Below are 26,526 nucleotides of genomic sequence, written 5' to 3' on the forward strand. Positions count from 1 at the left end.
CTTGATTAAGTACAGTCAGGAAGTACCAGGGTGTAAATAGTGAGTAACAGCAGTCTTCACTTAGAAGATCTGGTTAAAGTACATAACATCTTCACTAGAAGCCACGATTATCGAAGGAGTTCAAGGCAAAAAGAGGCTATGCATATGCATGGCACTAATATTGAGGAATACTTGAGGAATACTTAGAGAAGACTCAAAAGCATTCATCTTTACATGCAGCTGGTCCCATTGGATAATTTCATGGCATTGCAGACACTTAAACAGCCACATACTGGTCAGATGGCTGGTAAAATTGGTGAGTAAAGTACAATTAAACTGATATATATGCATACTGTAACTCAACAATCTGTGTATTTTGACGTAACATAGAACTTGAAAGAATTAAGTGAAGCTTTAAACATGGCAAGTGAAAAATTACCTATGTAATTGTCCCTTTTGGAAAATCATACTAATTTGTGGTGCTGATCAATCTCACAACAGAGGAAGAACAAAAGCCAGCCATAATGGGCAAGGGCAGACAAGCATCTCAGCTGTCTGAAAGGAGGTAAAAAGATCTCCAGCCTTAGGAACAGAGAAGGAGTTACGAATTCTGCACATGGAAAACTTCAAACTATGATAAGTGAAGGCCATCTGCAGGGGAAAACAAACCAAGTCACCAATTATTAACCAGAAAGTGAATAAAAATCACCTTATGTTAATACTTTCTATGTGAACATTATTTAGAAGCCCCTCATCCCATACCCTGACTGTTAAGAAAGCAGGTTAACATAAGTAATTTTGAAAAGGAAGCCAGACTCCTGATGTGTAAACTGACTGATGGAGGTTAACCGTTCTGGTTATTCTGCTGTAGGTAGCTTTATTGCAGGTCTGTACTCCTAAGAAAGACGTGAACAGCAAACCACCACTGAGACAAAAAGTCACATAGTGGTTTCAAGAGACTTTCCCAGGAAAAGTCCACCATTTAAAGCACTTTTCTCCACAACAGCTTGAAGAGCTGTATACTAGAGTATTTTACATCACTATCCAAGAGTAACAATGGTGTTCACGTATGGATATATCACCCAGCTGGCTTGAATTGGTAATTATCTAATTAAGGTTTAGGCCCTGCCTACTAAAGGCAGGCCATTTCCTCCTGGCTGTGGAAGATGCAACAACATCCTTGGAGCTGCAGCCTAGGCTGGTGAGCAACAGTTCACCAGCCATGGGTCTTAACATCACATCCTGATACACTCTGTGAGGTACAAATCAGACTGCACAATACAAGTAGCCTAGCTTGGGCTACTGGAAATCATTAGAGAGAACTACATACTGATGTGTTGTTATTACTGCATATGACTAAGAGTATCTAAAAATTTAACCGATTACATAGTCAAGCTTAATTCAAGCAAATCAAAAGGATTTCCTTACTCAAATACTACAAATAGTTAAGATGGACCTGCTCCAGCCTCTAAACTCAGCACAGGTCTCCTGACTGGAAGAGCTAGTAGACAGGCTTGTTACTCTAAGCCCTCTGAATGGGTTTGAGATTTATGATGGTATGACTTGCTGACCTAAAATATGGAAAGAAAATAAACCTTTCCTATTCTGTAACCTCCAAGCCAGTACTTTCTTCTTTTATGCAATGCCTTACAGTATCTCTGACTTTGGGGATGGAAGGGAAAGTAGTCAAACTGAAGAGCCCTCTCTACTCTCCTGACTGACTGGAACAGAGAGCAATTACATGTCCCTACAAGGAAAAAAATTAACGTAAGTAGGTTAGTGATGGGTGGTCTTTCCCTGGAAAATTAACCATCATAGAATCATAGAATGGTTAAGGTTGGAAGGGACCTCAAAGATCAACTAGTTCCAACCCCACTGTCATGGGCAGGGACACCTTCCACTATACCAGGTTGCCCAAAGCCTCATCCAACCTGGCCTTGAACACTTCCAGGGATGGGGCATCCAGAACTTCTCTAGGCAACCTGTTCCAGTGCCTCACCACTCTCAGAGTGAAGAATTTCTTCCTTATATCTAATCGAAATCTCCCCTCTTTCAGTTTAAAGCCATTGCCCCTTGTCCTGTCACTACATGCCCTTGTAAAAAGTCCCTCTCCAGCTTTTCTGTAGGCCCCTTTAAGTACTGGAAGGCTGCAATAAGATCACTCCGGAGCCTTTTCTTCACCAGGCTGAACAATCCCAACTCTCTCAGCCTGTCTTCAGAGGAGAGGTGCTCCAGCCCTCTGATCATCTTCATGACCCTCCTCTGGACTCGCTCCAGCAGCTCCATGTCCTTCTTGTGTTGGGGACTCCAGAGCTGAATGCAGTATTCCAGGTGGGGTCTCACGAGAGCAGAGCAGAGGCAGAATCACCTCCCTCAACCTGCTGGTCACACTTCTTTTGATGCAGCCAAGGATACAGTTGGCTTTCTGAGCTGCAAGCGCACATTGCTGGCTCATGTTGAGCTTCTCATCCACCAGCACTCCCAAGTGCTTTTCCTCATTGCTGCTCTCAATTCATTCTTCTCCCAGCTTGTACTTGTGCTTGGGATTGCCCCGACCCTCCTGCAGGACCTTGTACTTGGCCTTGTTGAACTTCATTAGGTTCTCACAGGCCCGCCTCTCAAGCCTGTCAAGGTCCCTCTGGATGGCAAATGAAATGGAATGAATAGAATAGAATAGAATAGAATAGAATACTTTCAGTTAGAAGGGATCTACAACATCATCTAGTCCAACTGCCTGACCAATTCAGGGCTGACCAAAAGTTAAAGCATGTTGTTAAGAGCATTGTCCAAATACACTGACAAGCTTGGGGCATTGATCACATCTCTAGGAAGCCTGTTCCAGTGTTTGAACACCCTCTTGGTAAAGAAATGCTTCTTCATGTCCGGTCTAAATCTCCCCTGCACACCTTTGAACCATTCCCATGCATCCTATCACTGGATACCGCAGTGAAGAGATCAGCACCTCACTCTCCACGTCCCCTCCTCAGGGAGCTGTAGAGAGCAATGAGGTCTCCCCTTTATCCAAACTAGACAAGCCCAAAGTCCTCAGCCACTCCTCATAGGACATTCCTCCAGCCCTTTCAGCAGCTTTGTTGCTCTCCTCTGGATGCGTTCAAGGACCTTCACATCCTTCTTAAATTATGGGGCCTGGAACTACATACAGTATTCAAGGTGAGGCTGCACCAACGCTAAATACAGCAGGATAGTCACCTCTTTTGGCTAGTTTTGCTGTGTCTGATGCACCCCAGGATGGGGTTTGCCCTCTTGGCTGCCAGGGCACACTGCTGACTCTCATTGAGCCTGCTGCTGACCAGCATCCCCAGATCCCCTTCTGCAGGACAACTCTCCAGCCACTCCCCTCCACAGTTATAATTGTGCCTGGCATTACTCCATCCTAGGTGCAGAAACCAGCATGTGGACTTGTTACATTTCATCCCATTAATCATAGTCCAATGTTCCAATCTAGATTTCTCTGTAAGGCCTCTTCTCCCTCAAGAGTCAACAGCATTTCCTACTTTGATATCATCAGCAAATTTGCTAATGGTGCATTCAACTCCTGCATCCAGATCATTCATAAATATATTGAACAGAATTGGCCCTAGAATCGAACCCTGAGGAACACCACTGGTGACTGGTCACCAGCCAAATGTAGACCCATTCACTACAATCCTTTGAATTCTGCTTTTCAGCCAGTTCTTCAGCCAGCACACAGTGAACCTGCTCATCCCACTGTTGCACAACTTGTCCAGAAGGATGCTGCGAGGGGCAGTATCCTGTAAAGTGGGAGAAGATTAGAGAATTTTTTGCTAGTCAGTCTTGAAACTGGAGGGAGTTGAGTGTCCACCAGAGAGAGTCTCTGGTGAAAAGGACGAAGAGTGCAGAATCAGCAGGCTTGGAAGAAGTCAGCCAATGATTTTGTCTGAGAGGGATCAGCTCAGGAAGATCAGAGATAGAGGCTGGAAAGTGAGAGTTTCAACCAAACTTGAGTCTAAACAGGAATGGAGCAAGTAAGCTTTGTGGTTCAAACCTGTGTGACTTCTGTAGTGTCATCTATGATCACTTAGTGTCAAGCTATGGTGCCCCCTTGGCCTAGATGCTGTGTACAACATTCGGCATCTTTCTTACCCACAGAAAAGTAAGGCTGCAGCGAGCACTGACTTCTGCAAAGGAAACAGTTAACTCTGAAGCAAACCTAGTTTTCGTTAAAGTTCTCCTGCTGTCTACAGGAGCTAATTGCAATCACAGACTTCTTCCTTTCCCAAAGCACCAGCAATAGGTAATGGAAACATTTGTCATAATTATCCTTTCTGAAGAAGCGCAAATCAAATAAAATCACCACAACACTAGCTGTCTTGAAAAGGTATCAAGATGATCTATTTATAAATGTTGATATATAGCTGGAGACTAAGATGAAACATTGCCTGCTCCTACAATATAGTCCTATTCACTAATCACACTGGGACACCACCAGCACCTTCTCCTTTGAAGAATTGGGCAGAAGGAAACCAGAGAAAAAGGAAGGCTGAAAACCCCTCCCTGCAGTGATCTTATGCAGAGGCACTATATTTGTGTCCTGGATGAGGCACTTCAGAAGACCCATATGTTCTTGCTAACCCTTTAACCATCCTTTAAGTGTTTGAACTTCACTGCTAGTGCGGGAAGTGTGTGACAGATACACAGTTAGTATTTCCAATAATGATACAAATGAATGACATTCTATTCAAACAGTTTAGACAACGGTGACAAAAATAAAAAGGCACACTAGAAAAGAAAGGGGAATGTGTCTGTCAAAAAACTACCTGTAGCTTGAGTGATGTAGGAATAATTTAAAGGGTGCTATTAGAGCAGCAGAATTCAAATGAATGACAGGCAAGTTTGAGGCTAACATGCTTGTAATTCCTTTGATCACAATGTTTCACAGTGTTTAGCATGTGATGGAGAGCTTTCACTTATTTATGGTAAGAAAAGTAGGGTACAAATTATTAATAGCTCATCTCATTCACCAAGTCTTAAAAAGTAGCAGGAGGTAGAGAACAGCAAGTAGTGCAAAGGCTGTTTAGAAAGTTTAGAAAGCTATTCCCCTTAGAAGGTTTTAGAGGAAGATCACACATAGCCCAAGCTACTAAAATCCTTTTAAAAGATAATACAGGTTAGTGATGTCACTTCAGGGCAGTCGCCTAGAAATCCTCCAGTGATGCAGATAGATAGAACAAAGCCGGCATCCCAGCCAGGGCTTTGCCATTTCAGTGGTTGTCAGCAGCATCCCAGGTTTCCAACCCAACACATACGAGTTCTCAAATTTGACTCTCACAGTAAACCAACAGAAGGAATGATCCGCTTTTGCTGGACCAGAGTAGGAATCTTCAAATAGGCTGAAAACCAGCACAGGTGTGAGCGTGGTTGTGATAGTTTGATTGGGGGGGGGGGGGCGTTCTGGTGGCCCGGGAGGGGATTTGCTCCCTGTGCCACTAGATCTGAGTCCCATCCCCCTCGGGGGGTTGAGCCAAATCGGCGCCTCTGCGAATTGCCCTATTTAAGTTGAGACAAAGGGATGGGAAAAGGGCTTTATGCCCAGGAGCGAGGAGAGGGGAGGAGGGCGCTGCCCTCGCTCCCGGCTGCCGGCCGGGGGGCTGCCCGGGCCCGGGCCGGCGCCACGTGCTCAAGATGGCGCCGGGGGAGCCGCATGGGGGACTTGGGAAGTGCCCTGCTCCCGGGGTGCCCGCCGGGCCGAGCTCCCCCAGAAAGGATTAAGATCTAAGAGAAAACAACCACAACGACCAGGTCAGTCAAGATGGAGCAGGAGGAGGTGTGCTGGAGCTGAAGTTTTCCCTTGCAATCGGTGTGAAGATGGCAGGCGGCCCCCCTGCAGCCAGGGTGTACTCGGCAGAGCAGAGACCCACTCGTGGCCCATGGAGAAACCCACGTCGGGGAAGAGATGCCTGAGCCCAGGAGAGGTCATGGAACAGGGGATGCACGACGAGGTACTGTTAATAATGGGCATGGAATGCACGATGAGGTCGTGGAGGCATCTGGAGTCCATGGGACGACCCACGCCGACGCGAGGGGCAGCAGCTCCCTAAGAGGCCGAGACTGGTAAAGCCCCAACTGGTGCAATCCATGGGCAAGGATTGCAATCTTGCGGGTAGGACTTACGCTGGAAAAGTTTAGGGATTTTTTCCTTGTGAGTAGGGGATCCACTGAATCAAGGGAAAAATGGTGTAAGGACTCCTCCTCCTTTAAGAAAGGAGCGGCAGTTAACATCATGGATGAACTGACCTGCACTCCCCCATTCCCTGTCACCCTGTGCCACTGGGGGGGAGGTAGAGCCGGGAACAAAAGGAAAGGGGGGTGGGGAGGTTGTTGTGTTTAAGATCTGGCCTTGTTTTCTCCTTCTCCTCTCAAGTAACCGGTTTTGTTCCCTTTTGTCTCTTGTTAAGTAACTGATAATAAATTGTTTTGTTTTAAGAAAAAAAGCCCGAGTCATGTTTTGCCCGGGACCATGGTTGGTGGGTGCTCCCTCTCGGTTCTTGTCTCGACCCTCAGTCCAAAAACCATGACAGTGGTGGAAAAAATTTGGGAAAAATCAACCAACCAACCAACCAAAAAAATCCCCAACCAATCAACCAAAAAAAACCCCAAAACAAAACAAACCCCCCCCCCAAAAAAACCCCCAAAAAACCCAACCAACAAAGCAAAGTGAAACTTGCTGACTCTGTAACATCCACATCCTACCAGTTCCCTGGGAAGCCTAAACCAGGAGTGGAAGAGCCACATATATGTGGCAGCCCAGAGTCTCGGTCTCAAAGTGCATGATTGTTAGTCTCAAGAATCAGGCCTACACCATCCATCCGTCTATCATCTGAGGGGCTGATTAGAAAATCTGTTAGGTTAGGAACTGGATGTTAGTGTTGATGGAAATACCTCAGGTAGTCATTCACTGCACCCTCCCGTACTTAAGCTATTCCTGACAAATGCATATCCAACCTATTCCTAAAGAGCTCTACAAGCTCCATCTATTTCTTCATTATCCCTGCTGTTAAAAAGTTTGCCTAATATAACCTGCAGCTGGCACAAAATACCAATTCCTTCCCCCAAACAGAGACCAAGCTTGCTGAAAACTTCCACAGGTGCACTTAGATATCTGTGGTTACTTGTATTTTTAGAAGCCCACCTACTGCGAAGCACGTATAAACTAAAATGAACAACAAGTTAACCATGACTTACATTTTAAGACTCTCTAAATAACAACTTGGACTGCCAAAGAACCTCAAGTTGCACTTTAACTAACCACATAGAGAAATCACTTCATCCACGAGCAATAAGTAGATGCCACTGGGATAAAATGCACCATCTGCTTAAGAGAACTCCATGACACTACACGACAGTTTGATAAAAGTGAGATGCCAGAAGAAAAGCAAACTGATTTTTAAAAATTCTGTATCTATTACTTAACAGTTCTCCCTCTGCGTAATTCTAGTAACACCTGCTTTTCTCAGTGTCTAACATTTCCTTTTTCCTCCTTTTAGTTCTGCCTAGTCAAGAGAGTTATGGCAGCAAAAGCTTCAGCTCCGGTCAGCACCTCATCAATAGAATTATTAATTAAATTGCAAGGTCAGATTGCACCCTTACTATTCCAATATAACAAAGTACATAACCTTTGGAACTTGACAGAGCTGAAAGCAATGGAAATATAAAATACTTCATTTCTCTTTTTTTTTTTTTTACTTCCCTTTTTTAGTGGATGAAGCTGATCTCATGAAATTCATGTGAGTTATAGCATGAATTTCAAAATAATTTGGGGTTGGAGTCATGAAGGCTGCAATTTTTAGCAGAATTGGGCAAAGGCATACAGACTGACATGGAATTTGTATCACTGGCCTCAGTTAACAGTTTCAGAAAGTTGAACTGAATCGGCTTTGGTTTGACCACACATAAAGTTGTAGCCATAAAATTAGGGCAATAAATTCACTTTGTATGGTTGCTATTCTATATACATCTAGCAATTTCTCTAAGAAGGATGAACAGTAAACTATGTAAGACACTTTCCTAGAAATTAGCAGTTATACTGAAAAGACATACTGGTTCGCACATATCAAAACTGAAACAGCTATATCAGTACAAAAATCTGTCTTTAGATTACAAAGTGCAAGAAGATGCTTTTTCAGTTCTACTGACACTTATTCTTACAACTAAGCACAGCTCTAGCAGGAAAGACTGAGAAAAAGCCGTGCATCGATTCCACACCACAGTGGTTAAGGCCACACTTGCAAAATCAAGTCCTTTTCTTGTCTAATTCTGAGTAAGGACATAACCTAAGCCTGCTCCATCCTGTTCCACATTGCTGTCAGTCTAGGGTACATCACCAAGTCCTTTCTGCTGGAGCTGTCCTATTTTACGAGACCGATTGAGAGCTTGTATATGCAGAAAGGAGACTGACCTTTAGGCAAATGGATTCTTCATCTAGAGCTTGCAAGGGTCAAACTGCTAAACCAAAGAATTTAATATGCGGTGAAAGAGCTTCAGCATGGAAGAGGCACTCTGAGAGAGCCGGTGGGCTGGGGGCTTGGCCCATCTCCCATGGTGTGGGAGAACAGAAGTAGGAAGACTTGACTAATGAATTCACACACTTATCCAGTGAGGATATTAGGTACCATAATATTACACACACCACAGATTGCCTCTCCTGTTTTGATTTAAATTGTTTGTTTTACTAAGGTTTTACTTGAACTGGTATTTCCACTTGAAAATACTTGATTTTGATGAGCGAACATTTTCTGATCAATCACTTCCCAGCATATTCTCAGTCTCGTTTTAGATGGATACATGTCACATTCTGAACAGCTATTATGCTTCCCGAACACCCTCAGATATTTTCCCATCTAAATGCTAAATAGAGGTGATACTGCCTACTTAGAAAAGTCAAATGAAGTCATAGCCCACATTACTGTAACAGCAATAAAAGGGCAAGAAAATGAGGAGCAGTGCTATTAAACATGATGAAAATAATAAATGTTGTGGAGTTTGCAAATGGGCTGGGGAATATTTTGAAGTGCAAGCATTTTTCTTCCCAGTCTAGAACAGAGCTTCATAATGAGGACCAAGGTGCCAGTAACAGACACTTTGCACCAAGACACACTGGAATCAGTGGATCTTTCCTGCCTGCTTACTGCAGATTAGGCAAAGAGTGTAATGCACTCTCTGCAGTGTACTCAGGCTGAAAAAAGTACTACCTACTAGAGGACAAGACAGATTTCAAGGAGACACTGGCACATTACAGGGAGAATACTGGGATTTTGCTATACCAATCACTTTTATAAGAATGACTGAAAGTGGGTCTCAAGGTCTTTTATAGTCAGGTAATAAAAAAACAGAACTCTCTGAAAATCTTCCATGGTAGCTGCAAAATGTATCTGAAGCTTGCAGAAAAAAAAAAAAACAAACTTTTAAAAATAGAATTAAAAAGTTACTTTTTTCTTCTTGGGGAGTTATATCTCTATTTATAAAAAAGAGAAGAAAGAAACTCCCTCAATTTCAATACTGTCCTTGCTTAGGTACATCCTTACAGTTTACATTTACCCTCCCACGACAGACTGTTTGCTGGTACCTGGCGCCAGGTTGATGAAGCCTGTTTACATCCCAGCCTTGCTGCGAGCTATGCTGAGTTAATCCACTTAGCGCACAGCCATCCATCTGCTGGCCCCAGTCTGCCCCTTCCTCTCGTCCTCAAAGGAGGAGATGAAACCTCCTTACACTTACTCAGGCTAATCCCACATTAATCAGCAGAGCTCTGGTAGGCTGGGTGTTATTTCCCTCCTTACACCTTAAAAACGTGCAATGACAGAGATGAGGAGTAAGGAGCCCCTGAAGGTGAGCAGATATAACTCTTCTCTGATAATGCGCTCTCAGCCTGTCACAGTGGGGACCACATCTTGAGCAGAGAAAACACCTCCTGCAGAGGCAGTTCAATCCCTGGCTGGAGGAAAAGAACATGCAAAACCCCAAATAAAGGCCAATCCATTTGCCGCATTTTTATCCATTTAACTAACGTGGAAAAAAAACCCTATTTAGCTGCAACAGTGCAAGTTCCTATGCAGACAAGCCCTAACACTGATACAGTCAGCAAAGGAGCAGAGGAGCAGGCACTTGCACTGAAAATAACCACCAGCTACTCTCTCCACTGTTTTCCACAGTTACTTTCAACTAATTCACTCGGAAACCCTAATCACCCACCTTGTCATGGCAGACTTCAAATTAGCTTAAACGTTTTGATAGAGTTTAACGCTGCCACTCAAACCTTTCAGTTTAGACAGGCGAGGCAGTCATCTACAGCCAGGACGAAGCCGACCGAAGCAAGTCACTGGATTTTCCGAAGGAGCAAATCTGTGAAATAACCTCCAGCAAGAACCACAAACGAACACAACCCACACCAGCCTCCGCTGCAGGAGTGAAGCAGGCAGCGGGCCCACCGAGCCGCAGCATACTGAATTATTAAAGCAAACCAAGCCATCGCTTTGGTAACTCTTCCTCCAAGAAAAGGAACATGGAAAGAGTGAGATATGATACAGGCAGCCTAGCCTACCCTGGGAAGTTACCTCTGTAACACTGGAACTTCAACAGAGCAAAACACGATTCAGTTTGTACGCTTTATTTTTAAAAATAAATTCTCTAACATGCAATGGCAAGTCTATTCAAATTTGTGGTTTTACAACTATAGCTTCAAACTTGGCTTCTCAGTCTTCACTCCCTCTTAACACACATACAGTCCCTATTTTCCTGTTATCTACATCAGCTTTCAAGACAATTACACTGCTGCCCCACACTTTTTGATGTTTCCTACAAACATGACTCGTTTCGTTGTTTCTTCTTCAATGGATTTGATGAACAGTGGCTTTACAGTCCCTCTCCCCATAGCCATTCACAGTCATGGAGTCCGTCTTTACTCCTCACTTCTCTTAACATCGTTCCTACATCCTGGATCATGTCCTCTTTTCAATTCTTACAACTCTGGCTTCGTTTTGCAAACTTGAGTATGTGGTGCAAAGCCAAAATGTTTTTTTCTGTTGTGTAAGACCGACAGAGGAAGACTTTTTTGGCTTTCTCTAGGGGTAGGGCCGTGCGGATAGAAGAGCCAAGGCAGCACGTTTCAAGACCACAGTGCATAAGTCACACTGAAATTTAAGAGTCATCTTGCCTCGTGGCATCTTTGGACCCCTTCACCTCAACCCCTTCACTTATTTTAGCTGAAAGAAGCTTCTCTTTCTATTAGCTTTGATCCACTTCATAACAAATCACAATTTATGTAGGCTAAGGAAGCCAGAAATGAATTTCCAGCACCCCAACACATAGCCTTTAAGGCAATTAATTGGGCTTGGTCTCCAAGACTGCTACAAGCTGCCAAGACTTCAGTGGACAAAATGTTGTGACCGTAACTAAAAGGAAACAACTGAAAGAACACAACACCCTGCTATGATTTAGGTTTAAACAAGGACATAGACATTAGGAAAGGATTTGATTTGTGGCAAACATGAAAAGAAATAAAACTAAGCATGTGTGTTGCTATTTCACGACCCACTGTGCAAACGTTGCTGTAGGCACTGTGGTTTTTATTGCTCATTAGTAAATAATCAAGTTAAAAATAAGATGGTTGGGAAACTGCTGATTGATGAGGAATAAAATAACATGACATAAACATCTGTCTCCTGGTCTAATATGTGTTAGTAGAGGAAGACATTGCTAAGGCACTTGAATGCTCAATGCACTGATGTGATAGTGATTACACTGGGAGCAGTGTAAAGCAACTACAGCTGCCATTCCCTTTCCCACAAGGGGAACGTTACAGAAATGCAGGTCCTGATTGTTTCCTTCCAGAGTGTCTTTAATCTCCAGAGACTTCCACATGGCACAAACTTTCATTCCATACAAAACTCTGCTCCCAAGCTCCACAGCTCTCAGGCTCTTGCTTGCAGCATGAATCCCTCCTTTACTGGAAAAAAAACCTTCCCAGGTACAGTGACAGTTGACATGTCCTCTGACCTTGGCATGCCCAAAGCTACTTGGTCAAACATGTAAACAGACCTAGGCAACAAGGAGCTTGCAAAGTTTAAGCATTTAAGAGAGATAACCCACACAGGTATCCCAACTTCATTGTGTAACTTCCCTGGCAGAGAAGGAGCAACACACAGAATCTTCCACTAAGGCATTTCCTTCAGTGGTTTCCTCTGCCAGACTTCAGACCTACAGAATTAAAATCACTACAAATTTTACTACTTAACAGGATAACTCACTCAATTTCTATCCTCTATCTACTGAATTCCATTTCTATCCTCCAAAGAGGATAGAAATGCAATTCCTCCCAGATGCCACCTACACCCTGCTCCTTTGGTCTATCTTCACATAGAGAAGAAAGGCTGCGTTTGCAATGACCATCCCTCTGTATTATTAAAACCATAATGATCACACACAAATACAAAATATCCTCAAGTTTTTCCCCAGCTAAAGATCAAAATACTGAGCCAGTATCTGCCGACCAGCACTGCCAACCAGCCTGTCCTCAGAACTCAAATAGTGGTTTGTGTTTTCCATACTTTGAGAAATAAATATAAATAAAACTACAAAGCTGAATAAATACATCCTGTAACAAATGCAACTAATTTTTAATATTTTAGCATTTACCTTAGATTATAATACACTTACTCAGCCTTTTAACAGGCTGATTTCAGCAGAGTTATGCATAAGAAGATATCGATTTTATATTTGAAGGATCTACCTACTTTCCCTGGCCACACCACTAAAAATGAAACTATTTATGCAAGAGTTAGAGAAAAAATGTTAGTTACTACCAAAAATACTAAAACTTGGCTCAAAAAGAAGAACCTTCATTTTATTTTTTTAGTTAAAGGATCAGTAAGGGAATGAAACAGAAGCAGCATTTTCAAAATTTAGTCAGAGTATAATGCTGTAACACACAAAACTCCACCTGAAAAATAAATGCACACACACTGAAACATCTCTTAAAAGAATATATAAATGAACATTCCTAACAGATAATAAATGAAAACAGTATGAAACAAGGATAAATAAAGAAGAGTCCAGAATGGTACTGTTGTCTTAGATTTACATAACATCCTCATTTACAACTTAAAACCAATAAACCATACACTAAATTTTAATTTGATGTATTAAATTGGGAGTAGGAAGCAGCTAGATCAGGGGGGAGTGAAAAGAATGGGCAGAAAACAGTACTCAGGCAGAATGCAAGAGATAAACAAGAGAAATATGCATGACTGGTATACCAAAGGAGACAGAGACCACAAAAGCAGGAATGAAAGTAGGGGCAGGCAGAAAACAGCAAAGTAAGATTAAGTTGCCATGCAACACGGCTGCAGTGAAGGCACAGCAAGCTTGCCAACTTGCACAGCCAGAGCAAACACTGTGAGTTCTGTGGCTAAACCCACATCTCATCAGACCACCACGAACGGCTGCCACCTCACCCGCTGTTCAGCTTGCCTTCCATAAGCATCACCACAAGAACATGTTTCAGAGTCCACCACACACACACATCAGCAGGTCTCACTCATGTAATAACCAGAATTATATGTCTTTTGATATGGTCATAGCCAGCATCAGCACCTCCTCTTTCCAACTCACACAAGAGCCCCACAGTGAGTTAGGCTCACCAAACAGCCAAATGCCCACCTAGCTGCTCACTCACTCCCCCTCCTCTGCAGGACAGGGCAACAAAATAGGATGAGAAAGCCCATGGGTTGAGATAAAGACAGGAAGATCACTTACCAATTACTATCATGAGCAAACCAGACTCAACTTAGGGAAAACTAATTTAATGTATTGCTAATAAAATAGACTCAGGTAGTGAGAAACAAGACAAACATTAAACCAACACATTCCTTCCTCCCTTTCCCATGTTCAACTTCACTCTAGACTCCTCTACCCACCCTGTGTGGCACAGGGGAAGTGTGTGTGTGGGGTGGGTATGATCAGTACAACCAGTTTCTCTCTGCTGCTCTCCCTCTCACATTTCCTTTGCTCCAGCGTTGGCTGCAGTGGATATCTGATCTGACACCATGGAGCACCTCCTCCTCTAACTTTGGTATTCCCTCTGCTGTTTCTCACTTTCTTCCTCTTTCTCCTCTGCTGGTCTGGCATTTTGCCCTTTGTTAAACATGCTTTCCCCAAGGTGCCACCAGCTTGGCTGATGGGCTTCTGCGGTGGGCTCGTGGGAGCCAGCTGGAACCTTCACACAGGACCAGGGATGGGGAGAGCCTGGCCCCAGCACTCCTTGTGTCCCTCTGTGTGAAGACCCTCTGAGGTCAGGAGCGCTGCATGCCCAGAGGGAGACAGAAAAGGAGAGGCTAGCCTTTGAGCAGAGCACTTCAGCCCAAAGCCCAGAAATAGGACAGATGGGTGGCTTCTCCTGAAAGCCACCTGAAAGAGGGTGAGGGGAGTGTGAGAGAAGGTTATATCTCACTTGTGGAGGAGTTTCTTCAAGGCCTCTTTTCATCCTTAAGGGCCTTACTAGCCAATTCTGCCCTCTGCCTCCTTCATACCTGTCACATTTCTCCTTCCAAACTGCAGTTGCTATTCTCACAGCCATATGAAGCTCCCCTTTCCTCCCACCGTCTCCTGTCACCTCCTTGCAGAGCCACAGATAACTAAAACATAATGTCCTCCTGACTTTCCCTTGCTTTCTCCTGAGCTGAATGCACCAGGACCAGTAAACCATCAAGTAGCCTCTGCGGGAAGTGGCTGTATCTCAAGATACAAGGTGAGCAGCGGTGTCTTGAGGGTGCTGGAGACTGTGTCGGTGTCACACACCAAATACAGTGCACAGAGGGTTGGGAAAGATGTACCAAGAGTAGCCGTTCCCGTCAGGAGCAATTGTGAATCTAGGCCACCACGGAGCGTGCAGATGAGGCAAGCAGCACATAGAGGGTATGACAATGTCCTCCATCTCTCACCAGGATCAGAGAGAAAACACAGTAAGCATTTGTGTAAGACATTTGGAGCATCTACACTTTTTAGTTTTCATCTTACAACAATTACATTTGGCAAGGCATTGACATTTAAGCGTATTCCCTTGATCCCATTCAGTCCACTCCTGAAGGTACAGTGGTATTCAGAGCTTTCACCAACTGGGGATCAGACAGCGCTATACAGCACAACCCACGCATGTACAGGGTGTGTGCAAAGGTCCATGCTGACTGCTGCTGCATACACTGGTCTTCACTGTTCCAGTTTGGATTGATCTTCTCTACATAGCAGTTGCAAAGCTCCAGAAAACACCTATGAATTCAAAGACAGTAGGTAACACAGGCATCAAGTCATGCCTTGAACACCTCTGTCACTACTTTTTCAGCAAGCTGTGCAGCCATTGGCTTGAAAGAGCTGGGAAGTTAGGAGGCTCCATAAAATAGCCACCCCAATGCACTGGTAACCACTCCCAAAAGGTCATACAAGGGAGGCAAGCACACAGCACTAATTCTCGCAAGCAGACCTTGAAAAGGGGCCTCCTTATCTACATGTTTTCCATGCACTAGTGGTCACCTCATGTCTCAGCATGGGATGATATAGTCCCAACAGTTCCAGCTCACTGCCAGGCCCAAAGCCTTGGCTGTTTGTGGACGATACAGCCACATTGTCAAGGACTGGCAGAAAAGCCATCTTGACTGTCATCTCCAGAGGAAAAGCAGCATGGCTGGAATGGTATCAGTTCATTCAAAGAGCTTCTCCCAGCACACCTGCTGCAGGCACAAGATTAACTTTGCCACTACAGTGTCCTGCAGGGCATGTTACCGGAACTTGAAGTGATGAGTATGGTCAAGCAAGTACCATGGTATCACTGAGAAACAACATGAGCAGTAACTAAGGTTTTAGGTCCAAGCCATACATGAGCAATGGTGGCAGAAGCATTGACGCAAGCACTACAACTTATTCATGTCATCTGCATTAGGCATACGAAAGGGCATGGTGGTCCTTCCCAGGGGAGCTTAAAGGGCTCCACAGGACAGTCTCCCCTCCGAAGGCTTCATACTACATTTGTAGTGGAGAAGTCCAGCCAAGCAGACCAAGTTATATCTAATCTAAAGTAACCCTCCCCAAAGATATATAAAGAAGATAGGATGAGCAATATGCAATGTAATCACAGCTGACGATAACACCATCAATTACATAATTTAAATTACTTCAGAATATTTGCTGGGAAGCAATGCTGCATAAAGCAGGGAATTGAAGAGATGACCTGAAATGTTTCTTTTTCAGTTTTCACCAGTCAATAGGCAAAACATTTCACAAGCTGACTGGGGCCTCTGCTGCGGCCAAGAACATCTGGAGGAAAAATATGTATTGTTTACAACTCTGCTGTAGAAAATTAAACTAGAAGATCCTGATAATTACAAAAGATAAAATTCACAAGCAGCTACAATGTATAGAGTTATTCAAAGAGACGCTAACTATACCTTCTCTGTACAAGCTGCTGACTCAAGACGGAATCCATTCAACAATACCTTGGGAAGCTGAACCTCTTGTCACTTGAGATTAAAAAACAAAAGGTCTTCAGGAGCCACACAAGGGAAATTCTTTCTGCTCCTACTGCAAGTGTGGAAGTTCTTCCCTTAGTTTTCCACTGGTAGGTTTCTACACCTTTTAACTTTTCCTATGTGTATGAAGAAGCTTTGTCTACATTTGTCAAAAGTGTAGTATTTTGTGGAGACAAAAGACTTTAAAGCGTCTTGGCCCCACTAGATAAGGTCTTGCAATGGTCACATCCTGATATTTTAATGACTCATTCCTTTCATGATCCACTATTTCCACATTTTATATCACTGTGTTTTGTTGTTATAGTTGGTGGTGTTCTACTTTCTAATGGAGTGTGAATTACGTAGGGTTTTTTTCCTGTTCCACACTTTATCATACAGACAAAGGAAATATATTTCTGTCTATTTTGAGATTATCTTCTCAAGGTCAGTTTCTCAACTTCTGTTGTCAGTAAGCCCAGAATGCACTTATGCACAATGCTGAACTTTAAGCATGATAATCATCCCACTGTATAGTAATTTCCATAATGAACTCAGAGTAAAAACTCTCTCACCAGCTGCCTCAAAATTAAGAGATGTGGAAGGTCTCAAATCAACTGCCCAAGTACATAAATTCATTACCACTCCCTTTAAAAGTCTGTATCTACTAAAGCAAAACTACTGCAGTCCTAGGAATTTGATTGTCAGTATCCTTTCCTTCTGGGATTGCCATTTCCCTCTAGTGAATAAAGTCAAACCACCAGAAACTGAGCAGAGTTCTGCTATTAGTGATGGTTGTGCATATGCTTTGTATTAATAGAATCAGTTGCCCCGAGGAATCAGCCATCTATATTCATGAACTAAAGGAAATCGTATTCGTTGAGCAGTTGATGACAGCACAGCTACAGAACAGGTCAGTTCCTGTATTTAGGAAGAAATCTTTGCTTTCCATTGCAGGTGAAGGATATGCTCTATGGGCTCAGTAGTGTTCCACTCAGACCCTTTTCTCCTTTCACCAGTGTTTTAGCCTCCTTCTCAACGTAGCTGAGATTTTAACTAGTGTCACTAGATTGAAGCATGTTTCATGGTGACACAAGAGCGTCCAAAGAGAATTTATGTAGGGAACATGGGTTAGTCACTAGTAAGGCAAAATGTAAATAGCAGGTAGCTTTGGAACATATATTAGATGCCTTTCATATCTTAAATGCTATCTGCAAGCCAGCCTACTGTATCACGATTGTATTATTAACAAGGGGTTCAGCAGTTGTCCTCTCAGTTGAAAGGTTCAGTGTCCATTTATAGATCCGTTTGAATACAGTGAGGTGTTCAAAACACAAAGAATGAGCAAAATAACAATGAACATGTACAGAACTGATCTGAGATAAAAAGGGAAGGAAGCGGCACTGTATGGTCAGGTGCTAAGTTAAGTACAGCCTTTCATTAATTCTCTTTTTAAGGCATTTACTTCCATTTTTATCTTTGCACTAAATCTTTTTCTCCTTCTCAATGACTCTACCGTGACACACGTGAAACAGCTTCTACTGTGAAATGGGTTCAAAAGTTACCTTCCCTTTATTCTCAATGTTTGCTTCAGGAGAAAAATCTTGCAAAAGATTGAAGAGACAAAACAAAGGCAGAGTAAGAACAGATCTTTCATTTCCAACATGCAGAGATAGAGCCATTGGATGTCACAGTCATGTATGCAGCCTTGACGGAGGCACTTCACCTGAATGCATTCATATAGTGGTTCGCTGTGCCAATGAGGTCAGGAGATTTCCTTGTTCTGGATAAGCTCTAGGATTTGATCTTCCCCTGGCTCCTCTGGTGTATCTCTTGGGAGCAGGCTCCCATCCTATAATTACTTTGCAAAAAATAAACCCCTACCTTATCTATTCTGCATCTTCAGGACTTGTTCTGCCCTCTACCCAACAATTCTGATAAGCACATTTTTCTCCTTGAGTATGAACATCTCTGTCTCTCTTGATTGACAGTGTAACGCCTATAGGGCCCTATAAAGTTCATTGCACGTACAGACCTGGTGCAGGATGCTGAAACATATGTCACTCTCTCACACTTCTCTTACTGCTTGGGAGCATTTTACTGACAGATGTGAGCTCCTCCTATGTCTCCAAGTCATGGTGGAGATAGCTTTCATCTTCTGGCCAGGACAGCACTCTTCTTCTCGCCCCTTCTCCTCAATCCTGCTCAGGGAAAAAATGCTCCTGTTTCATTCTCTCTTGCTCAGATCTTCTGAGCATTCTCTGTAAGTCTCGAGCTCTCATATTCCCAGACACCAGTTCTCTTGTTCTGCAACTAGATACTTACACGGTTCCCAACCCCCTTCTTTGCATATCCTCCTAGCATACCTCTTGCTTAGTCATCATTAACATCATTAATCTTAATATCTCGTCAGTATTCCTCATCTGCTAGTACATGTGAAAGAACTGGCAGGAAATTCATATAGACTAAGGCACTCTGTGAAAAAGCAATTTCCAGAATTGGAGAATTTTGCACAGCAGGTGTCAAAATGGTCATGGTTGTAAAAGCACAGAGGGTGCAAGGTGATACAAAATAATATCTGTGGCATTACTTCAAGAAATACCAAAGCCTTCTCTGTCCCCTCAGCCCATGGAGACACTTAGTTCTATTTCCACATAACACTTTTTTTCCGCTTCTTTGGAGACAACATACAGCCCTTCTTTTTTTCTTTACAGGATCTCAGCCCGGCACTGTACACATACTAATCCAGAAATTAGGCATTTTCTGAGTAGTTTCACATAAGTTTAGAAAACAAGAGAACAAAGTAATTAAATTTTTCCCAATAAAATTACTATTAGGACCTTTTCAACCTTGGCACTAAAGTTTTAAGCAAAATAGAGTATAATGAAATCCTCTGACAATGATTGTGCCTGCCAGGTAGCTGGAACATACTTCTTCGCTCTGGATCCAACTAACTTCACTCTCATCTACAGTTTCCCATTTGATATTTCGATAACTTTACAACATCATTCATTATTAAGGCTGGATTCAAATCAGCAACCTTAAGACGGGCAGTTATATATCCCATTTGTCACTCAGTTCTCCAGACAAGCACTTCTGCCTCAAAATCGTGGCTCAGTTTTGAACATGGAAGTCACAGCTGACGACAAGGAGAAACTGTTCATTGAAGTGTTGCTGATGCACTCCTGAGTCTGACTAATTACACACAATCAACTGACTCTCAAACATCAGGATGCTGAGTGTTGCCTTAAATCACTCCTACTTGATGGGAAACTTTCCATTGCCTGAAGAGGTGAAAACAGTTGAGTTCATAATGAAAATCAGATCCAACATTTTGAGAGCAATCTCTTGAAGGCAGCTACACAAAAGTGAAGACCTTTAACACCGCTCCCCTCCCATCTCACAGAAAATAACTTCAGCTACCATTTTTAATTGCCTACAAAACTGAATAAACATAAGGCATTGAAAACTAAACACAAAATATTTGAATCTGTGCAGTAAGGGTATTGTTAACTCTTACCTGACTAAATTTGTATGGCAATACACTATCTGGAAAAGAGCAGTTCTGGCTCCTTATCTAAGGAATGTGATTCCACACAAAATTCCACATGCTATGGAACAGAATCAGAGTTTCGCAGATAATCCACTAGGACCATAATCTAAAATCAGCTGTTGCCTTCACTCTGGATCCAACTAATTTCGCTTTTATTTAAAGTTCCCTGTTTGATAGTTGAATTAGCTAAAATATTGCTAGTCAAGACACCTTGAAATGCCAGCCATAACTAACATAAAGGAACCTGGTAGTGGGAGACTGCTTCTGTGTTTGTAAATCCCTGTAGATGTGCAACAGGTACAGAAATAGCAAGACAACAAGGCTAAGGAATACAGTGCCTGATAAAACAGACTAAGATTAAAGTATTGATACCATACTTCCTAAAACAGGCTGTACCATCAACTCAGCTTCATTTCCCAGGCTAAAAGTAAAAATTATTTAGGTTTTACAAATCTACATAACTAGCAACTCAACCTATATCTGTCAATATGGTCTCCAAACATTTAATGCTGAAAAACGTGGAAAGGAGAAATGCACACAATGTGAGGCGTGCCAGGGTTTGGCTGCCCCCCATCCAGGCACACATCTGTCCGTGCTCTGACACCCAAACCATAGCAGGTCCCTCCCCTGCTCTGCTTCCCAAGTTCTAGGCTGCGCTCCTTGACACCAGCCTCATAAAAGGATTTAGGCATCTCTGGTGGGACTTCGGAGCAGGTCAGCTACCTTCGCCTGAGTCAGGTCCTCAAAACACCGAAGTCTTCATATTTTATGCTGTTATCACTGAACACCCTGTTTGATACTCGGCATTGTACCTCAGAATTTTGTTGGGTTAGTAACCCGACCACTGTTTTTCAGAGTTATGACTGTTCACTCATTTGTGCTCAACCTTTAATATGGTGTTATTTTGAAACACTTCTTTTCACAACCAAAGAAAATAGGGGGAAAAAGAGCCTCTAAACCCAAACAAGCCAATTCCCCATCAGTTTGGACATCCTTAGACTAAAGCCAAGATTGCACCATTTATCTGTTTCCAAAAAACAGCAAATATATAAGACTCCTAGAGAGGATCATGGAGCATCTTTCAATGGCTCAAAGCTGGCAATTAAGCCTGGAAAGGGTCAGAATTCAAGATACAGCCTGAACTGCAGCACTTAAGTTTCTTAATTTCAGGCATTGCTTTGCACTGTGCATCTCTTCTGTGTGTAACTCTCCCAACATCTTGTAAACAGAAGTCAGATACCAAGATCACAGGTACAGATGTTATTCTGGGGGCCTGGAAACACTGAGTACCACCAAGAACAAACGTTTTGCAGGTACAATGCAAATGCACATGGCATCATCCATGCATGTGCAGGATTTTGATGGTATTTTCCTCACTCTCCTGAAATCAACCAAAAATACAGCACTGACTGCCATTGCTACAAGAAACAGAGCCGCTCCTTTGGAAAACAGGCATCTATTGAGAGGTTGTCATCTCAGTTGAAGTCAGGAGTAAGTGCACCTAAATCATGTAGTCATAGGACAAGGGACAATGGCTCTAAACTGAAAGAGGGTAGATTTAGATTGGATCTAAGAATGAAATTTTTTACAATGAGGGTGGCGAAACACTGGAACAGGTTGCCCAGAGAAGCTATGGATGCTCCATCTCTGGAGGTGTTCAAGGCCAGGTTGGATGGGGCTTTGAGCAACCTGATCTAGGGGAAGGTGTCCCTACCTGTGGCAGGTGGGTTGGAACTAGATGATCTTTAAGGTCCCTTCCAACCCAAACCATTCCATGATTCTATGATTCTATGAGTGAAACCCTGGAAGATAAAACTTTATCTTAGCTTTGCATGGCCTGTAACTGGAAATGGATCTGCAGCTTTGTACTTTAAAGACCAAATCCTTTCTATTTCTCTGTTCTCTTCCTCCCGGCACCACCCCGCCCTTTCCTTCCCTTTTCTCCAAATTAACATCTGAAACACTTGAGAATGCTAATTGGGTTTCATTTCATTCAGACAGGAAATAATGACCTCAAGCTAATAAGACAAGTTAATAGTCCCCTGCAGGTAAATTAACATAAGACCAAATGCTTGAAGACCTTGAGGAGCACAACTGTTAAACTTAAGTATGCATTCAAAGCAACTCTGAGCATCTAACAAAGCAGGTCACAGATCGTAAATCAGGGCTATTGAAAAAAACCTCTTCAAAAAACCAAGGGTACTACAGAATATATGAAGATAACTTTCTTTCAACATCTACTATAACATGGCCAACTGAAATAAGATTTTAAGTAAATAAATAGAAAACCACAACCCGAATGCTCAATGTGTATGGAAAAGAGTGCTCAATGAAGACACTAACTCATCCCCAAAATCAAACAAATCTGTTTCAGTAAACCATCTATCAGAAACAGCTGCCTTCCCATTGCAGTAACATAGCATTTTCTTCTTGTAATCACTTTATAGGCCACAAAATACAAATTTGATTATATTATATCCATGAAGACAAAATGCTTACAGAAATCATAATGTTGTTTAAAGTCACAAAACAAGTATTGCACAGCCCATAAACTGAAAAGTGCTATAAAAGTGCCCAAAGCATAATAAAAAATGTGCCACAAATCATCTTCATGTCAGGATGGACAAAAATGTATGACCTAAAAAAACTCACAGAAGAATAGCTTCTCTCTTCAAAATATAGTTGTTGACAAATAAATGGGTAATTTTGACAAACTACTCAAGTTTAAACTCTCAGCCCTCTATTGAAACAACACAAATGTATTTTAAATGTTAACATATGTTTCTGAATCATAATCACAAATTAATCTGTGATTAGTTAATTAATCTGTGATTAAGTTAATTTCTGAATCACAAATTAATAAATCATATAATACCTTTAAAAAATAGACAATTATGAGAAATTCAAAACTCAGGGATTCAATATAGTTTCATAGATACCACTGTATCTTTTAATCCTTTAAGATGCTAAATTAACTTAGTGCTTAGAATACAGAAAAGCTGTTATTTACAATTTTCTAGTTTTTATTTGGAGCTTTTTCCTTAATTACTTTTGGTTTCAGTACAACTAGCAGGTTTCAAGAGCATATTTTCTTTGATTGCACAAGTTCATCAAAAGTTAAGACACCAACTCTGAACTGAAAAAGCTGAAAAGCTTGTTCTCCTCTTCCCAACACATGAATACAAATTCATGTAAGACGGGGGACCTGGTAAATGCCAAAATTGAAGGATAGGTGGAGGTATTCATGAGTGCGTAATGGTGCAGGTAGGCAGCTGATAGACCTTTCAGATACATCTCAACAGGCTCTGAGCTGCAAAGCCATTACAGTCCTTGGTTTGTTTGGTGCTTCATGTCAAGGCATGCCCGAAAGAAGAGAGAAAAACGTAGGATGCAAAGGCTCTCACAGGCTATAACTCGAAGAGGCTGGGCTTTGCCTGCTAGCTGGTTTTATTAGCTCTCCTGATAACTAGAACAACAAAGCTACCAAAGACATAAGAGTTACAGAACATTGTCTTCCTTGAACGGCTGCAAGCATAACCCTGAAACTGTACCTGCTGCAACACACTGTTGAAATCTCTATGTTGGTAGCTGCTTAGACAGCCAGAAAACTCAGTCCAACAGTGACTAGAAACAGTACTGAAATTTTCACTTCAAAGCGAAAAATAGACATTGACAGAACCACAGTAATAAAGATAAAATAAATGCATCACTAAAAATCTGATTTAAAATTGTAGCTTTTTTTTTTTAAGCACCCATTTCCACGCAAATGGGAAGGGCGCAAATCATGAGTGAAAAAAGTAAGCAAACATGAAATATATCAAACAATGTTTTCTGCATCATGAAAATTAAACAGAATAATTTGATTGGAGCTTGCTAACGATTAAACAGCCCACATTAATGTTCTGCATAAACAGTATTCTGGGTTTGCAAAGAGAGGACTCAAAATCGAGTGTTTTGATTAGAAAAAACTAGATATGAATGGTTACGGTTTTTCCTGTTCTTTGGTCTTTCTTCTAGAAAAAAATGCAAAAGAAGATCAAAGCAAACCATTCAAACATACTTGCTTGTTTTATCATTACTGTCATTATATAAAACTATCACTGAAGACAACTGGTTGGCTCCGGTTTTTAGTACCAACGAGGGTGAAAGTATACCCTGAATGAAGAACAATTAGGTAATTGAACCACAGTTGGAATAATACAGACCAATCTAATTAGGTGTCTCTTCTACTAAATCAAATGGATATATTGATTATCTTTCAATCGGTTTAATAATAATCTTAACACTTAATAATCTTAACACTTCGAGCAGGTCTCACTTACCTCACGGAGGAGGCCAGCATCACCCATAATTTTTGAGAAACCTAAATCCTTGTGTTTCCCAGACTCTGTGGCACCACCCTGAATGCTACTGAATTCCACCTTGCTCTCTAAAAATGAATGCCAAAAAGATCGGTGCAATATTTACAGTATGTTGTACTGCCATGTACAGCACACTTTCTATAAGCACACTTGTACATAAATAGAGCATACTAGAAAACCTCAGTTTCATTAGTATAATTTGTACACAATTCAATTCCAGACGTGGCATTCAAATGAGTCTTAATTTTTCACCCTGAGGTATCACAGCCGGAGTTGCTCTGATTTACAGATTTATGCCAAAGAAGTACAGGTGCTGCAGCGCCTTGTTTAGGGAGAGAAAAGAGAAAACGGTATGGCACTTCCATACGAAGTTCTGAGGAATTATGCATGACTCAACCCAAATTTAATACCAGTTCATACTGTCCTTGTTTAAATGCACATATGTAATAGTCAAATTCAATAATATCAGAGATGTGCTTACAGAATTTCAATGCTCAATGGGCTCAGTCAACTTGAAAAAATCATAAAACTGAGTGAAAATATTAGATACTGTTACAACTACAATCTTACATGACAATGACTGGCACAAGGTAGTGAAAAAAAGCTATTTTTATGATTTCTTTATGTAGCTTGTCATTTCATCTTTTGCCATTACAAATATGCAAAGGCAAGCAGAAAAAAACCTCTAAAAATGGTAAAAGGATCTTTTGTTTGCTAAAAAAATAAAATCTAATTTGTCTTCTTACTGTGAGCTCTCACTTACTACCAGCAGCTTTGGCTCTCCATTTTTTTTTTTATTGTGCTTTTTTTTTCCTAAGCCTTTTCCTTACTTTCCTCCATTCTTCTTAGGCTTGGGAAGAACTCAGCATGGAAATTACCAGATCCTGTTCTCTTTCGGTTCCTTCTTTAACAGCAAGTCTTCTTCTGTGATGCACATATATTACTAAGTATGACTATTTTGATGATGAATTTATGAAAACTGACTTCTGTACTTAGTGTCTATGCCTCTCTCTACATTCTGTCCTTTTACTCATCTGTTGCCTAGTCGAAATTGTCTGAAGTTGAGCCAGTTGGTATGTTGATTTATATCGCATGCCTGACTGAGGCCTTAAACTTTAGCTGGGATTCAAAGACACTATTTCTTGCAGGAATGAATAAAATATTTTTAATAGGAGCTGTTTTGCTTAAAGATTTATCCTATTGCCACATCACCTACCTGTGCTTTTTCCTATGAGTCTGCAAACACACTTCCCCCAAGTAGCAGCCACAAGTGGTCAGGAGATTTTGAGAAAGTCAGTGGTTCTCTGTAACCTTTCAGGTTGTAAGTCTCACCAGAGCAAGGACTGTAAATGGGAAACCAGGCGGCATTGACGGATATTTGAGAACAGAAGGCACAGGATATTTCCAGATCGCTGATGATCCCACCCAACCACTTCCCACACGACTGGCCATTGTCTCTCTGTTGTTTACCTTCAGCAAGAAAGGATATGGCCTACCAAAGGCAAATATTCTTCAGCTAGCTTGTTTTGAAGTTGGTCAACCAAAGACCAAGTAGGCAACACTCCTTAATTTTTCCGTACATAGTTGGTCTATAAGAATTTGCCTTTTGTCTCTCACTAGCATAAGGCTGTCACTCCTAGTGACCATCAGTACTTGCTTGAAGACTTGAACTTTCTGCAATACTGGAAGCGTATTTAATTCATATTTTTACATCAGTTTTTACATCCACTGCCTTTCAGATTTAGAAAAGCAAACAATATTTTTTAAGAAACAGAAGGGCTGAATCCAGCTTACAATAATTATGTGCCTAACTTAGTCACGTGGACCAGAGCTTGGTAGCAGGGAGCATCCTGCCTGCCCACCACGCTTATATTTCTTTTCTGGAGCAATGTCATGGTTTAATCTCGGCCAGAAACTGAGCCTCACACAGCCGCTTGCTCACTGCTCCGTGGTGGGATGAGGGAGAGAATCGGAATGGTAAAGAGAGAAAACTTGTGGGCTGAGATAAAGACTCTTTAATAGGTAAAGCAAAAGCCACGCATGTAAACAAAGCAAAACAAGGAATTCATTCATCACTTCCCATCAGCAGGCAGGTGTTTAGGTG

The 26,526-nt window shown here is 42.0% G+C and overlaps 1 protein-coding gene across 3 annotated transcripts in view; it reads right to left on the minus strand.

The window, feature by feature from the left end:
• HS6ST3 (heparan sulfate 6-O-sulfotransferase 3) overlaps positions 1 to 26,526 on the minus strand; it is a 326,480-nt gene that overhangs the window by 64,583 nt on the left and 235,371 nt on the right. The window lies entirely within an intron of this gene.

The sequence above is a fragment of the Tauraco erythrolophus genome, chromosome 1, assembly GCF_009769465.1.
Source record: "Tauraco erythrolophus isolate bTauEry1 chromosome 1, bTauEry1.pri, whole genome shotgun sequence".
NCBI classification, from domain to species: domain Eukaryota; kingdom Metazoa; phylum Chordata; class Aves; order Musophagiformes; family Musophagidae; genus Tauraco; species Tauraco erythrolophus.